General features: G+C 48.8%; 1 protein-coding gene across 1 annotated transcript in view; it reads right to left on the reverse strand.

The window, feature by feature from the left end:
* Window positions 1-1,998: 1,998 nt before the first annotated feature.
* Window positions 1,999-17,444, reverse strand: part of ELP3 (elongator acetyltransferase complex subunit 3) — a 284,717-nt gene continuing 269,271 nt past the window's right edge. Inside the window, exons 8-9 of the transcript XR_010987878.1 lie at window positions 9,283-9,373; window positions 1,999-2,065 (exon numbers count right to left, since the gene is read on the reverse strand). The gene's annotated coding sequence lies outside the window, so the exon portion shown is untranslated. The remainder of the gene's footprint in view (window positions 2,066-9,282; window positions 9,374-17,444) is intronic.

A 17,444-nucleotide genomic window follows, 5' to 3' on the forward strand; every position in this document is an offset into this window, starting at 1 on the left:
CATCCACAGGCCTCCCCACATCCACCAGGCGGGTCACCTGATCATAGAAGGAGATCAGGTTGGTCAGGCAGGACCTGCCCTTCCTAAATCCATGTTGGCTGGGCCTGATCCCTTGGCCATCCTGTAAGTGTTGTGTTATTGCACTCAGGATGACCTGTTCCATGATCTTGCCTGGCACTGAGGTCAGGCTGACAGGCCTGTAATTCCCTGGCTCATCCAACCGGCCCTTCTTATGGATGGGCACCACGTTGGCCAGCTTCAACTTGAGACAGTCCAGTGGAGGACATGAAGATGCTGAGGGTTTGGACCATCTCTCTGATGAGGAAAGGCTGAGAACCTGGTGATGTTTAGCCTAGAGAAGATCAGACTGAGAGGGGGTCTTCTCAATGCTCATCAATGTCTAAAGGGTAGGGAGCAAGAAGGCCTGAATCTTTTCAGTGGTGCCCAGTGACAGGACAAGGGGCAATGGGCACAAACTGGAACCCAGGAGGTTCCATCTGAAGATGAGGAAAAAATTCCCTGTGAGGGTGATGGAGCCCTGGACCAGGCTGCCCAGAGAGGTTGTGGGGTTTCTTTCTCTGGAGAGATTCCAAACCCACCTGGGTTGAAACCAAAGTCAGTATATGACAAATTCCAGAGAATCATTTCAGTCTCTCCTTAATGTCAGTAAAGGAATAGGAGAATAATACTTTCATGGCATGATTTATTAGCCACAGCACACATGTACAGTAAGATGGATCAGAACCTGTGTGATCTTAGAAAGCTTATCTCCTTGGGTGCCACAGACATCCTGACCACTTTTATGGAAACATGAAGGTTGGAAAATACCTTTATGATCAAATGCAACCCTAACCCAACTACCATGACCACTAAACTATATCCTGAAGCACCACATCTACATGCTTCTTGAACACCTCCAGAGATGGTGACTCTACCACCTCCCTGGGCAGCCTGTCCCAAAGCCTCACCACTCTTTCAGTAAGGAAACTTCTTCCTAATATGCAATCTAAACTTGCCCTGGCACAACGTAAGCCCATTTCCTCTTGTCCTATTGCTAGTTACTTGGGAGAAGAGATTAGCACTGGCCTACAGAGAAGTAAAATTTCCCCTTAGCCTTTTCATCACCAGTCTCAGTTCACTCAGCTGCTCCTCATACATCATAGAATGGCTCAGGTTGGAACAGACCTTAAAGATCACCTACTCCCCTGCAGTAAGCAGGGACCTCTTCAACTAGATCAGGTGACCCAAAGTTCTATTCAATTTGGCCTTGAACACTTCTAGGGATGGGGCATACTGAAGAAGGACTGATCCCTCCTTATAACTACAATGAATTGGAGGATTAATTTCTTAAGTTGGATACTTGAAGTTCAGCAATGAAGATTTTCCTTCATTTGCTTCCAACTGAGCTGGTCTGGCAAATTTAATGCTGGGGAGAATTTTCAACCCACCACACCTATACAATAAGTGCAGCAATCTTTTTGTGGACAATTTTAGGATTTTAGGAAGGAAAATGTGTGTGTGTCATAAGCTAAATGGATATACTCACATATAAATATAACCATACATGTGCAGACACACCCCATGTGCCTATAGAAACATGCACATGGACAAAATGAGGTTCTCAACTCATCTTGCTGAGCATTTATTCCTGCCCAGCAAGCACAGAGGGTGCTACTGATGTTCTCTAAATCCAAATTTATAATGAGGAGGGAGAAAAGGGAATCAAGATATTTTGATATAGCAGTGCAAATATCACAATAACTGCTGGCTGTTCAAATGTTGTTGAACATGGTGGTCCATCAATTTCAACATGTGACTGTCCTCAAACAAAAGATATCCAAAGCTGCTGCTGAAATAAATGGAAAATTGGATCCAGTCACAAAGGCAAACCAAGGGGTTGGACATGCAACACATGGGTCCCAGTGCCTCCACTCCAAACATGCAGAACAAATTGTGTCTAAACCAAGCTCCTAGGAGAAAAAAAATAGACAAATCTTACCTGGTATGGTCTCACTTTGTGGTGAATCTCTTGAATTTCAACCTCTCTTGTCCTTACATCACGACACTAGGAAAAGAAAGGGAGGGAAAAAGAAATACACAGGAGAAAAAAGATGAAGTCCTGAAACAGACAGATTTCCAGCCACTTCTTGGGTTCAAAACTGAACTGAAATAGCATGAAGTTACACAGATGAATTTCAGATGGGTAGACATTGAAATAAAAATGCTCACTGATCCATCCCTAATACACCTCAGGAAGAGGTCATAGCACTAAATGGAAAGCCATGCTGGCAAAAATCAATCCACTAAGTGGCCATTATGGCTCAGGAGAAAACCTACCCTTTGATTCACACACAGCAGGGTATGGTAAGGCTCTGCTGTCCCAGACCTTCAGGCAGTGTCCAGCTTCATCTGTAGCAGAAAATCAAGAAGAAGAGATGCAATTGAATTTGAGCTCTGTCTTGGCAGAACAATGACCCCCTCAGCATCATCATGCAGTGCTACAGGCTGGGGACAGAGTGGCTGGAGAGCAGCCAGGCAGAGAGGGACCTGGGGGTGCTGGTTGACAGCAGCTGAACATCAGCCAGCAGTGTGCCCAGGTGGCCAAGAAGGCCAAGGGCATGCTGGCCTGCAGCAGGAAGAGTGTGGCCAGCAGGAGCAGGGAAATCATTGTGCCCTGTGCTCAGCACTGCTGAGGCCACACCTTGAGTCCTGTGTCCAGTCCTGGGCTCCTCAGTTTAGGAAAGATGTTGAGCTGCTGGAAGGTGTCCAGAGAAGGGCAACAAAGCTGGGGAGGGGTCTGGAGCACAGCCCTGTGAGGAGAGGCTGAGGGAGCTGGGGTTGCTTAGCCTGGAGAAGAGGAGGCTCAGGGGTGACCTTCTTGCTGCCTACAACTCCCTGAAAGGTGGTTGTAGCCAGGTGGGGGTTAGTCTATTCTCTCTAGCAACCAGCACCAGAACAAGAGGACACAGTCTCAAGCTGTGCCAGAGGAAGTTTAGGCTTGAGGTGAGGAGAAAATTCTTCACTGGGATAGTCATTTGCCATTGGAATGTGCTGCCCAGGGAGGTGGTGGAGTCACCATCCCTGGAGGTGTTCAAGAGGGGATTGGATGTGGCACTTGGTGCCATGGTCTAGTCATGAGGTCTGTGGTGGCAGGTTGGACTTGATGATCTTTGAGGTCTCTTCCAACCTTGGTGATACTGTGATATACTGTGATGGAGGCAAAGTCAACACATGTGAAAATGTAACAAAGTAAAAAAAGCTTTTGGAATAATCCATTCTGACCCTACACCAAGGAGGTATAACACTGGCAAAACCTGCACCAAGGCACCAGAGAGTCCTTAAATTCAACAAGTTCAACAAGGGCAATTGCAGAGTCCTGCACCTGGGGAGGAATAACCCCCTGCACCAGGACAGGTTAGGGGTTGACCTGCTGGAATGCAGTTCCACAGAGAAGGACATGGGAGTCCAGGTGGGCAACAAGCTCCCCATGAGACAGAAATGTGTCTTCATGGCCAAGAAGAAGTTCCAGGGTGCATATAGAAGAGTGTGACCAGAAGGTTGAAGGAGGTTCTCCTATCCCTCTAGTCTGCCCTAGTGAGGCCACATCTGCAGTCCTGTGTCCAGTTCTGGGCTCCTCAGTTCAAGAGAGACAGGGAACTACTGGAGAGAGTTTCAGGAGATGCTAGGCAGATGCTGAGGGGACTGGAGTATCACTCTGATGAGGAAAGGCTGAGAAACTTGGGGCTGTGTAGCCTGGAGGAGAGCAGCCTGAGAGGGGATCTTCTGCTCAATATCAAAGTCAAATGGATGGGGCCAGATCCTTTTCAGTGGTGTCCAACAATGGGACAAGGGACAATGGGCTCAAATTTGAACCCTGGAGGTTCCATCTGAACAAGAGTAAAAACTTCTTTCCTGTGAGGGTGCTGGAACACTGGAGCAGGCTGCCCAGAGGAGTTGTGGGGTCTCCGCTGAAGAGATTCTAAACCTGCCTGGATGCAATCCCAGGCAACCTGCTCTGAGTGACCCTACTTTAGCAGGCAGGTTGGGCTAGATGATCTCCAGATGTCCCTTCCAAACCCCACCATGCAGGGATTTGTGATTGCAAGCTATATTGCAGCAGACTGTTTGGTTGCTCATTCCACCAGCTGCAGTGTTTCTGCCTCACTAAATTAAAATCTATAATCATGTGCACAGCAGAGATATTTACAGATTTGGTTCTTCTCAAAGCGATGATTGCCAGCCTGACAAGTCTTTTAATGGCTCAGCTCAGCCCTGACTGCCATGGATCAGCTATTCCTGCTTCTCCAGCTGGTCTTGTTCAGCTTCAGATCAAATTATGTGCTTTTAGTATCAAACCTAGGGAAGAATTCACTAGCCATCCTGAAGAGCTCAAATGAAATGGCTTAGCTGCACCACAGAGGTCGTCTCCCCTGGCTGTTTTTGAAGTGAAAAGTCAGCAGGAGGGATGGAAGCTTCTGTGACTGAGAAAGCTGTCTGCCAAATCCTGGCTTGCTACTGGAGGGACACTGGAAAGGATGATTTAGGGAGGAAGTCCAGTGCCTCAGCTTAGGAATGGTTAAATGGTATGGAAAGCTGTGACTGTTTGAGGCTGTGCCTTTAAGAAAGGGACAGTGCTGGGACACTCTGGCTGAATGTTTTGGAATAAGAACGAAAAAAATCAGATATTCTAAACTAATTTCATTGGTGGATTGGTAGAATTCAGTTTTAAGTTTTAGAGCAGCTGGAATTTTCTCTCAGTTTGCTCCTTTCCCTCTCCTTTCCAGCTTGCCTGCTTCTGGGCTCCTTGCCAGATTGTATTGGGTTGAACTGAGGTGGAGTTAATTTTCCTCACAGCATCGTTCTAGTGCTGTGTTTTCTTTGCAGGTTGTGGTTGTGGTTTTGTTGCAGTTTGAGCTGGGTGCCCCCCTGCAATGTTTACTCCCTGTGTCCAGAAGTTCAGCCCAGAGGGGTGGACACAGGAAATTATGTAGTATTTCCTACCACAATTCTTTGCACCAGTATAAGATCCAGTGCAGAATCTAGCACGCTCTCTTTTCTTCCTCCTCTGTCAGCCGGTAACTGGGGGAGATGTCTCCTGTCTTTGGGCCTGGCTAGGCCCAAGGCCATGGAGGGATGGGCAGTCTCAGATCTGGCCAGCTGAGGCTAGCCTAGCAGTGGGAGGGGGAAGAAGGAGCCCTGGGGGTCTTGGGTGTACCCTCAGGTGGGGATGGCATCTCTCTGGGTCTGTTTTGGGATCTTTCTTTGTCACTGTGCTTTTGGCTTTCTGTAAAAGTTCACTGCTTTCTATTTAAACTTTCCATCACTCTTGTAATCCGTTTATCTGAGTGTTTATTGTTGCCAGTGGTGGGGAAGGGGGCTGCCTCAACCCAGCACATTCTTGGTAGCAGAGGATGGTTACAGTGGGCAGGGGGTCTGCCCCCAACCCCTTTACATTCTTGGCGAGCCAGCCAGGAGTAGGAGTTGGTTATTGTGGTTACTCTGCAGATCGGATTGCAAAAGATAAGGGAGTTTAAATTTAGTTCTGGGCGTCGTTTTGGTTTTTTGGGCATTGGGGGCTCAAGTGTTGTTGTTGGGGCGATTGTGTGAGTTCTTGTGGATTGCAGGGGGACACCTGGTGCGTGGCCGGTGGCACAGAGTCCCTCCTGCTATTTCAAGCAGGGGTGGTTCTTAACCATCGGAGTTGGGGCACCGCTTGAGAATACTGGACCTGCCCTTCCTCCACCTTTATTCTCTGCGGAGCAGCAGAAGCGGCGGGGAGTGAAGTGGGGGAGGGGCAGCAGCGAGCAGATCAAAGTCAGGTCCGTTCTCGCTGCATGGTAGGGCCAGCTACGGCAGAGTGGGCAAGCCCGGCTCCCTATGGGCAAATGGGGACTCCAGTTGGAAAGCTGTTCTCAAGGGCCCTGAGGACGTGCTCATGGCTTTCGCCGGAGGATGCGTTTGAATGCCTGAGGGGTGGAGGCAATTTTGATTCTGTACCGCGGCGATAGAGGTGGCCGGAGCCCTCCTGTATGCTCGGGTGGTGGCAGGCCCGGCCGTGCGCTCAGAGTGGTGACGGCGGTCCCTGGCTGTGCGCTCGGGCTGCGGCGGGGCCGGCCCTAGTCTCTTCCCCGACCTTTTTGGACAAGTTCCAAAAATGGCGCCGAGCACCTGGCTCCACCTCTCTTCTTCTCAGTAGGTTGTGGTGCAGCCCCTCCCTCTGCCAAGGGAGGGTTGTGTTGTTGGATGCTGTCACGTCTTGGTACGCGAACGCCTAGAGGTAAGGCGGTGTACTGTGACATGCATCTGTATAGCCTCGGGCCGCGGCTGGAAGCGGTCAGCACTGGGCTTGGGATAGGTCCGTGCAGTATTGTGGATGGCTCAGCGTGCTGTTTTCCTGGAGGGGTGGAGAAGCAGTTAGAGCCTGATTGTTCTGACTGGCTTGCCCCAGGGGTGGAAATATGCCGCTGAGTAAATAGAGATGGGAATAAAGGTTTGGTTGAGAAGTTGTGAGGTTCTTTCCAGGTGACCAGGATGTCCAACGGATCCATGAAGGGCCTGCACCGCAGAAGAGTGAACTCTGCATCGCTGGGAGGTTCCATTAGATGCATTAGATGAGGGAAGAAGAACTGGAATGGACTGACACTTGAGCCTGAATGAGAGACTGTTTGGGTGGATGCCCAGATGAAGATATGGACTTCGCCGAACATGTCATCGGAAGATTTCTGATTTAATGATGTGTTTGGGTGCAAAGATTATGGTATGAAATAAGGGGTGGCGTGTTGCAGTTTGAGCTGGGTGCCCCCCTGCAATGTTTACTTCCTGTGTCCAGAAGTCCAGCCCAGAGGGGTGGACACAGGAAATTATGTAGTATTTCCTACCACAATTCTTTGCACCAGTATAAGATCCAGTGCGGAGTCTAGCACACTCTCTTTTCTTCCTCCTCCGTCAGCCGGTAACTGGGGGAGATGCCTCCTGTCTTTGGGCCTGGCTAGGCCCAAGGCCATGGGGGGATGGGCAGTCTCAGATCTGGCCAGCTGAGGCTAGCCTAGCAGTGGGAGGGGGAAGAAGGAGCCCTGGGGGTCTTGGGTGTACCCTCAGGTGGGGATGGCATCTCTCTGGGTCTGTTTTGGGATCTTTCTTTGTCACTGCGCTTTTGACTTTCTGTAAAAGTTCACTGCTTTCTATTTAAACTTTCCATCACTTTTGCAATCCGTTTGTCTGAGTGTTTATTGTTGCCAGGGGTGGGGAAGGGGGCTGCCTCAACCCAGCACATTCTTGGTAGCAGAGGATGGTTACAGTGGGCAGGGGGTCTGCCCGCAACCCCATTACACAGAGTGACCTTGAACAGATAAGCAACTAATTTGCATGAGGCCTACTAAGATTCTGCTTTATTAATAATTACCTTTTTCTCTCTTTCTAACCCACTTTGGGAAAAAAAGGGTGGTAGGGGGAGAGAAGGGGGTACAGGGGGGGAACCCTCCTCCGGAGGAGGGAATTTCGTTCCTGTATTCTTGGTTTTTTTTTACTTTGCTGTATATTTCTGTATATATTGTAAATACTGTACATATTGTGTACATATCTTGCATTTTCCACATTGCTTGTAAAATATAGCATTCCCTTTTGCTTCTCTGTCTGAGTTAGCTGTGGTTTTTCTTCCTCTTTGTGGGGGAGAGGAAGCTAGGCCTTCTCTCCAAACCACCACAAAAGCCCAGGTGGAAAGAGGACAATCTGGAGTTCCTTTCCTGATCTTTTGTGATATAACAGCAAGGTGTAAGGGTGATGACAAAGGAACTAGATGTACCTAGAGAGTACCCTGGAGTATTGTGTCCAGTTCTGAGCATTCAGGAGGGACAGGAAAATACTAGAAAGAGTCCATTGGAGGGCTAGGAGGATGATTAAGGGACTGGAACATCTGCCTTGCGAGGAAAGACTGAGACCTGGAGCTGTTTAGTCTGGAGAAGAACAGATTGAGTGGGGATCTTATTAATGTTTACTAATATCTGAAGGGTGGATGTCAAGAAGAAGGGGCCAGCCTCTTTTCAGTGGTGCCCTGTGATAGGAGGAGCAACAGGCACAAACTGGAACACAGGAAGTTCTACCTAAACATGAGGAAAAATTTCTTTATGGTGAGGGTGCCAGAGCACTGGACCAGGCTGCCCAGGGAGGCTGTGGAGACTCCTTCCCTAGAGACTTTGAAAACCCACCTGGATGCATTTCTGAATGGCCAGCCCCAGGCAATCCTGCTTTGGCAGGGGAGTTGGACTCATGACCTCCAGAGGTCGCTCACAACCCCTACCACTCTATGATTCTATGGTTCTATTTGTGTTACATACCAAACTCACAAAGCTGATGTACTGTGGGCACACACACAGTACCCAAAGACTTTCCTACAGGTGGATGCCATAAAACTTCTTTCAGAGAAAGTGAGCTAGAAAGAGTTGCAAAATTGCAATATAGACAATACAGTTGTGGTGAGGACCTGCCCTGACTGAACAGCAGGACACCAAAGCAATTAAAGCACTTTTGAAAAGTCTCAAGGAGCCTGGGGTTTGTGTGATGTTTTGCCTAGGAAGTCAGATATCCCAAGAAAGGGAAAATCTTGGGCATAACTCTGCTGGAGGATCTGCAAACTGCCTGACAGCCGGGTTTTGGAGGGAGATTCAAAGGACGAGCAGTGTCAGAGCAGACCATCAGGGGTGCTGTGAATGCCGACTGCTGAAAAGACAAGGTTGGGTCCATACCTCCTCCAGCCTTCAAACGCACGCATTTCTCCCCCTCTTCCCTGCTGCTCTCCACCCCCACTCATATTTTCATTTGACCTTAGAATATCAATTCTCATTTGTTCGTGCTGAAATCTCTTTGCAAGATTTCTCTGGCCTCAGACTAAGAGCTTTTCTTCCAATTGTTCAGTCAAGTAAGTGCATGTGTGGGAAAAAGAAAGGAAGGAGAATTTCTGATAGCATAAACTAAAAATAAACCTTCCTGCCTTCTCTCTGCTTTACAGGTCTCATTCTGCTAAAAAAAATGGAGTATCACAAATTAGTAACCAAATACCTTCAGTAATGTGGGTGGAAAGTACTAAACAAAAACTCAACCAAAACAGCTTTTCAGACCTATCATCAAGGTACTTTTTAGTCATTAACACTTTTCTGAAAGGCCTTCACAGATTATTTTACTTCTGCAGTACACTTGGCTCTTATTGTGTCTTCACTTTCCTCTCTGCCATTTTGTGTAAGGGCATCAAGCAGCTCTCCCTCAATACCAATTGACAAATATCTTTACCTGTGTCCCAAGATCTTTTATCCTGGCCAAGGCAAGCTCTCTCAGGTTCCCATGCTCCACTCCAGAGCTGACAAGTGGCATAGGGATATCTCTGCATAAAAGAGGAAAAACAAAAACCTCAAATAACTGCATTACCAGACAATACACCAAAAAGCACCATTATGGAGATGTAAGCCAGGATCCCAAAGAGCAGATCACAGAATGTATCTGAATTACCTTTGTTTCAAGAAGAAATAACACAGGCAAAACACAACTCAAAGCAGGAGAAAGATGAAGGGGACAAGTGACAGATTTGATTTTAGTAAAAAGACTGAAGACAAAAGCAGGCTTTTACAATCCTAACAAACAGGTTACACATTTACTCAGTTCTTCACTGGGATGTCTGGGGAAAAAAGGGATTATCCAGCCAAGTCTGTGCCTTGCCTAGGACTCCAGGTTAGTGTTCTTCATGGCATCTGCTGTTGGAGACCAGCAAATGAGAACCAGAATGTGTCTTTTCCACAGTCTGTAGGCTGAATGCCCATTCAGCAAAAAATTAATCATGGAATCACATACTGTTAGAGGCTGGAAGGGACCTCAAAAAATCATCCAGTCCAACCCCCCTGCCAGAGCAGAATCACTTATATCAGATCATAGTGGAACACATCCAGACAGGTCTTGAATATCTCCAGAGAGGGAGAATTACAACACATCTATAGTGGGACACTGGCTGCTTCAAAGTGAATTACAAATCCCAGAGTCTTGAAGCTCTTGTTTCCCTTCTTAACAGTAAAAGAAATCACAGAATCTCAGCATACTAGGGGTTTGAAGGGACCTCTGGAGGTCATCTAGTCCCAGTCCCCTGCCAAAGCAGGGTCACCTGAAGCAGGTTGCTCAGGATCACAGGATGTTAGGCGCTGGAAGGGACCTCTTCAAGATCATGTCCAAGCAAGTTTGGATGTCTCCAGAGAAGGAGACTCCACAACCGCTCTAGACAGCCTGGTCCAGTGCTCCAGCACCCCCACAGGAAAGAAGTTTTTCCTTATGTTTAGCTGAAACTTCTTGTGTTCCAGTTTGTGCCCATTGCCCCTTGTCCTATTCTTGGGCACCACTAAAGAGTCTGGCTCCATCCTCTTGACCCCACCCTTGAGATACGGATGAACATTGAGGAGATCCCCTCTCAGTCTGCTCTTCTCCAGGTGAAACAGACCCAGGTCTCGCAGCCTTTTCTTACTGCTCCAGTTCCCTCAGCATCTCTGCAGCCCTGTGAAGAAGTTCTGCTTAGCAAATGACTGCAGTAAAGGCCAGCCAGAAAGTCCAGGGACTTCCTACAGGAATGTAAATCAAAAGTCTGCAAATGATAGAACCCCTTTCTTCAGCTCTTCAAGGAAGGAACTAAAAGTAAATTTGAAAGCAAGACCAGGTTTGGCCTCTCCTCTGCCTTCCAGGGCAGTTTGTCCCACTAGAGGTTACAAAAGCAGGATACTATCCCTTAGAGAAAAGGATAGTATGCATCCAGCTGAAAAAGAAACATGCAGATTATCGGCACATCCCACTCCACACTCACCTTTCCTAATGCTGTGCTGTAAGGTGAACCCAAATTCATCTCCCTTCTTCTGGTCAGCCTGGCACCCCTGGCAACTCAGCACTCAAGTGTACTACAGTGTAACCCTCTGTTCTTCTACAGCACGTTGTTTATCCTGCAAAACAGAAGGCTCAGGGGAGACCTTCTCACTTTCTACAACTGCTTGAAAGGAGGTTGGACTGAGGTGGGGGTGGGTCTCTTCTCCCAAATAACAAGTGACAGGACAATAGGAAGCAGCCTTGATTTGTGCCAGGGGAAGGTTAGACATTAGGACCAAGCTTAGCTTTGGACCAGGCTGCCCAGGGAAGTGGTGGATTCACCATCCCTGGAGGGATTTAAAAACATATATGTGATGAATATACTGGTGATTTGTGTTAAAATTATAAGACTTAGAGTGCACTGGGATTAAGGGTCAGGATCTTGTGAGGCCTGTTTAGAGGGTAAAGGGAAAGAAACCTATCTTGCAGACTTGCAAGGATACTGTCTGGTTAACTGGAGACATCACGGCTGAGAAGGAGCTGTCTTAAAGATAAAAATTCAGAACTAGGAATTTGTTTTCTTCAGATAAGAAGCCTGCACAATTGGGCATGCGTGAAAGTGGATGCTCTGACCCTTACCACACTGAATGTAGGGAGAAGGGATTTGACCACCTATTCTAAGACTAATTATCATATGCCTGCCTTCTATTTAGCATAAGTTTGCTTATGCAGATGATGGAACTATATAAGATGAAGAAAACTATTGTAAGGTTGCTTTTTGGGTGAAGTTTTGCACCCTCACATGCCCAACCGGTTGCTTTGCTTGCTTTTATTGCTTTTATTGCCTTTTTACGATCTTCTAGTGCCAATAAATCTGTTACCAAAAACTTTTACTTGGAGTCATCTATAACAATATAGATGTGGTGCTAAAGGACATCGCTAAGTGGTGGCCTGGTAGTGCTGATTTAACAGTAGAACTCAGTGGCCCTGAAGGCCTCTTTCAACTTAAATATGATTCTGTGATTCTGTAATGTCGTAGGGTTGGAAGGGAAAGGCCGTGCCTTCTCCTCCCACCGGAAAGTGAGGAAAAAAACCTCACAGCTTGTGGCAATGCCAGCAACGAGCAGTGTGAGCAATCTGGCAGTGCAGGCCTAGAGCCTGACATGGTGGTAGGCCATGCTCAGCATAGATGCAGAGTCAGCTAGCAGTGGAGCAAAACAGTGCTGTGCCTGCAGCATGTAACTAAAACAAGACACTGGTAGCTATAAACATGGACAGTTATCTTGGGACAACAGGACATGCACCTGCATCAACAACCTCGTTGTGTCATTAGTAGTTGGACCTATAATCTGTAATAGTGCAATGTGTGGTCACTCATAGGGAACCAATGGAGCTATGCCAACAGGGCACTCCGAGTTTATATAAGTTGTAGCAGTTGCCTTCCTATGCACTATACTTGCACTACAGGCCTGCTCCATAGGCCTGCACCTCAGGCCTGCACCATCGGCCTGCAACACTGGAACAATAAAGGAACAATACTCGATCACATTGGTCAGCCGTATTGATTCCTATCTCCATCGTCCGATAACTGGCGTCCGAATAAACCTGAACTCATGGACAAGGGATCCTCGGACTACAATACTAATTGACTCGGCACAAAGAGGTACGTCCGAGTGATACGGAAAGCCAGTCGAACAGCACTGCCCCGGTGCTGAACAAATTAGCAGCGCGCGCTCAAAAAGGAAGTGAATCTCACCCTGGCCCGGTGAGCGACCGGGGACGGGCAAGGGGCCGCACGCCACGACAGAAGAGGCTGTGCTAAATGCCCTCCACCTATTCTCTCCGTGAGAGGTATTACTGACAATTCTGGGATCTTAAAAGGGCTATTAGCCTGTGCCCAGAGTCATCCCCACGGCAATAAGCTTTTACTTCCGAAGCACGGGACGAAATTGCAGCCCAGCTGTGGTATGAGGTGCTAAATACTTAAAAAAGCAGCTTTTCGCTATAGCACCGTGTGACGGATCGTCACGGACATTGCAATCAAAAAAAAAGCAGAGCAGTCTACTCCCGATTCAGCTGCTGTGGCGTTTGGTTCTAACCGAGACGAGAAAGAGAGACTCGGAAGGCACTCCCCGCCTTCCGTCCCCCTCCTCTCTCCCTCCACCTCCCTCCTCTCTCCCTCCACATCGTCTGCCGCTCCGTCAGCATCCTCCTCAATTTCAATTACCGCTACTCCTTCTACACGAATCGTAGCTCCCTATTACCGTCCTATTGCGTGGAAAAATCTGCTCCTAGTTTCATAGTTTCATAGTTTCATTCAGGGTTGGAAGGGACCACAAGGATCATCTAGTTCCAACCCCCCTGCCATGGGCAGGGACACCCCACACTAGATCAGGCTGGACAGAGCCTCATCCAGCCTGCTCTTAAACACCTCCAGGGACGGGGCCTCGACCACCTCCCTGGACAACACATTCCAGGGTTTCACCACTCTCATGGTGAAGAACCTCCTCCTCACATCTAGCCTGAATCTCCCCACCTCCAGCTTCATTCCATTCCCCCTAGTCCTATCACTACCTGAGATCCTGAGAAGTCCTTCCCCAGCCTTCCTGTAGGCCCCTTTCAGATACTGGAAGGCGACAATTAGGTCACCTCGGAGCCTTCTCTTCTGCAGACTGAACAGCCCCAACTCCTTCAGTCTGTCCTCATAGGAGAGGTGCTCCAGCCCTCTGATCATCCTTGTGGCCCTTCTCTGGACACGTTCCAGCACCTCCACATCCCTCTTGTAATAGGGGCTCCAGAACTGGACACAGTACTCCAGGTGGGGTCTCACCAGGGCTGAGTAGAGGGGGAGGATCACCTCCCTCGACCTGCTAGCCACACTTCTCCTGATGCAGCCCAGGATCTGATTGGCTTTGCGGGCTGCAAGTGCACACTGAGAGCTCATGTTGAGCTTTTTGTCCACCAGCACCCCCAAGTCTCTCTCTTCAGGGCTACTTTCCAGCCAGTCACTGCCCAGCCTGTATTTGTGCCTGGGATTGCCTCGACCCAGATGCAGGACCCTGCACTTGCTCTTATTGAACTTCATGAGGTTGGCCTGTGCCCACCTCTCCAGCCTGTCAAGGTCCCTCTGGATGGCCTCCCTTCCCTCCAGCGTGTCTGCTGCACCACACAGCTTGGTGTCATCAGCAAACTTGCTGAGGGTGCACTCAATGCCACTGTCCATGTCCCCCACAAAGATGTTGAATAAGACAGGTCCCAGGACTGATCCCTGAGGGACTCCGCTTGTCACTGGCCTCCCCTGGGACATGGACCCATTGACAGCCACTCTTTGGGTGCGGCCATCAAGCCAGTTCCTTATCCATCTAGTGGTCCACCCATCAAACCCATGTGTCACCAGTTTGGAGACCAGGATGTGGTGCGGGACAGTGTCGAAGGCTTTGCTCAGGTCCAGGTAAATGACATCAGTTGCTCGCCCCTCATCTATTAATTTTGTCACCTGCTCATAGAAGGCAACCAGGTTGGTCAGGCAGGATTTGCCCTTGGCAAAGCCATGCTGACTGTTCCCAATCACCTCTTCACTATTCTTTTGAGCGAGTAGTGACTCCAGGAGGATCTGCTCCATGATCTTTCCAGGCACAGAGGTGAGACTGACTGGCCTGTAGTTCCCTGGTTCCTCCTTCTTGCCCTTTTTGAAGACGGGGGCAATGTTTCCCCTTTTCCAGTCTGTGGGGACTTCACCAGATTGCCATGACTTTTGAAGTATAATAGAGAGGGGTTTAGCAACCTCATCTGCCAGTTCTCTCAGTACCCGTGGGTGTATCCCGTCGGGTCCCATGGACTTGAACACTTTCAGGTTCTTCAGATGATCACGAACCTGATCTGCACTTACAATGGGCAGTTCTTCCTCCCCGTCCCTGGCTTTGACTTCCATAACATCAGGAGTGTGGCTAGAGGCCCTTGCAGTGAAGACTGAGGTAAAGAAGTTATTAAGTACCTCAGCCTTTTCCTCATCACTTGTGACCATGTCACCAGTTTCCTTTCTGAGGGGGCCCACACCTTCCCTAGTCTTCTTCTTCCCATTAATATACCTGTAAAAGTTCTTAGTATTCCCTTTAATCTCCCTGGCTAGATTCAACTCAAACTCTGCTTTGGCTTTCCTAACCAGGACTCTTGCTGCTCGGGCAGCTTCCTTATATTCCCCCTGTTCTACCTGTCCTTCCCTCCACTTCCTGTAGAGTTTCCTTTTAAGTAATAGTGTGTCCAGTAGCTCCTTGCCCATCCAGGCAGGCCTCCTAGCATTCTTACCTGCTTTTCTCTTTGTTGGTACACAGAGCTCCTGGACACAGAGGAGGTGGTCCTTGAATACTGACCAGCTGTCCTGGGTCCCTCTTCCCTCCAGGGCTTTGTCCCACGACACTTTGGCTAGCAGATCCCTGAAGCGATCAAAATCTGCATGCCTAAAGTCTAGGGTCGTGAGCTTGGAATACTTCCTCCTGATTGCCCTGAGGATGTTAAATTCAACTGCTTCATGGTCACTGCAGCCAAGGCCGTCTATGAGCCTCACATTGCTTACCAGCCCTTCCCTGTTGGTGAGAACAAGGTCCAGCATAGCACCATTTCTTGTTGGTTCCTCCACCATTTGGAGGAGGAAGTTGTCTTCTATGCAGTCCAGGAACATCCTGGATTGCTGGTGCCTTGCTGTGTTGTCCCTCCAGCAGGTTGAAATCACCCATGAGGACCAGGGCTTGTGACCTGGAAGCTGCTTCTATTTGCCTATGGAGGGCCTCATCTGCTTGGATCTGCTGGTCAGGTGGCCTGTAGGAGACCCCCACAGTAATATCTTCTTCCCCTGTCCTGCCTTTAATTTTGACCCATACACTCTCAACTAGCTTATCATCCCTCCCCAGTTGGAGCTCCACTGATTCCAACTGGCTATTGACATAGAGGGCAACACCTCCTCCTCTCCTTCCCTGCCTATCCTTCCTAAAGAGTTTATACCCATCTATCCCTACATCCCAGTCATGGGATTCATCCCACCAAGTTTCAGTAACAGCCACTATGTCGTGGCATCCCAGCAGCACAGTGGCCCTTAACTCATCCTGTTTGTTGCCCAAGCTGCGCGCATTCGCATAGAAGCACTTCAGCTGGGCTGGCCCTGTCCTCCTCTTGTGCCAAATCCCCTCGGTTTCCACAGAATGTCCTGGTGGATCATTCGTGGCTTGCCTCAGGGTAGCAAGTTGAGAGCCCTTACCAGCTCTCCTTCTCTCTACTGCTGGTGAGCTGCCCCTCTGTTTGTCACCAGCCAGCAGGAGACTATTAACCCCTTCCCCCTTCAAATCTAGTTTAAAGCCCTATCAATGAGCCCTGCCAATTCCTGCCCCAGGATTCTTATCCCCCTCTGGGACAAGTGTGTCCCATGAGTTGTTTTCAGCTCAGGTGCCTTGAAAACCAGTCCATGATTGTGGAACCCAAAGCCCTGTCGATGGCACCAGCCCCTGAGCCATGAATTGATCTGTCGGCCCTTCCTCAGTGTGTCCTCATCCATTGCTGACGTTAGAGGGATGGCAGAGAACATGACTTGAGCCTCTGATCCCTTTAGCATTTGCCCTAAGGTTCTGAAGTCTTTTTTAATAGATTGTGAGCCTCTCATTGATACATCGTCACTGCCCACCTGAAAGACCAGCAGTGGGTAGTAGTCCGAAGGACTCACGAGGTTGGGAATTCTATCTACAACGTCTTTTACTTGGGCACCAGGGAGGCAGCTGACCGCTCTATGAAATTGGTCTGGTCTGCATATTGGGCCCTCTGTTCCCTTCAGTAGGGAGTCTCCTATGACGATGACCCCATGAGGTTTCTTTTCTGGGTAAGTTTTGATGGCTGGCCTGAGGCAACCTGTCATTGGTGCAGCTTCTGACCTTCTTGAGTCCTCGACCTTACCAATGACCTGTTCCTCCTGCAGAGCCTCATACCTGTTCTGTAACTGCACTGGAGGCAGCATGCTGCTCACAGGAGCAGACTTCCTTTGTTTGCATTTCTTCCGTCGGGCAGAGACCTGTTCCCATTGGCCCTGCTCATGTGGGTTACTACAGGGAGGTTGAGAATCTTGCTTCTGGGAAGGTATCAAACTCCCTGTTCCCCTAAGTGTTACCCCCTGTTCTGGTTTAGAAGAGATTACATTATGGGAATCGTCAATTTTCTGCTCGCCATCTCTTCTAGCTTTTAGCCTTTCCACCTCTTCTTTTAGTTTGACCACCATGCTCATCAGATCACTGACCTGCTCACACCTGAAACAGGAGCTGCTCCCTCCAGCCTCCATGTCGAGTGCCAGGCTCCAGCACTCACTGCAGCCACCTACCTGAACATCTGCATGCTTGTGTGTGGTCTCTGTTTGGGTCAAAAGCAGCAAAAGCGAATCCTGATTGAACTGATAAGGCGGCAAAATCAAAATGGAGGTCGCTACGCATTAAGAATTAGACAAAGAAGACGCCACCTCCGCCATCTTGGCAAGCACACCGTGTTTATTAAGACACCACCACTGCCGTCCGTGCCCAGCAGAGAAACCCATTAAATAAAAAAAAAAAAAAAGCGTTGAAACCTGCAGCTCGGCGTTTTCGATCCCC

This window comes from Melanerpes formicivorus, unplaced genomic scaffold, assembly GCF_026170545.1.
Source record: "Melanerpes formicivorus ecotype bairdi unplaced genomic scaffold, bMelFor1.0.p_v2 SCAF_9, whole genome shotgun sequence".
Classification (NCBI taxonomy): domain Eukaryota; kingdom Metazoa; phylum Chordata; class Aves; order Piciformes; family Picidae; genus Melanerpes; species Melanerpes formicivorus.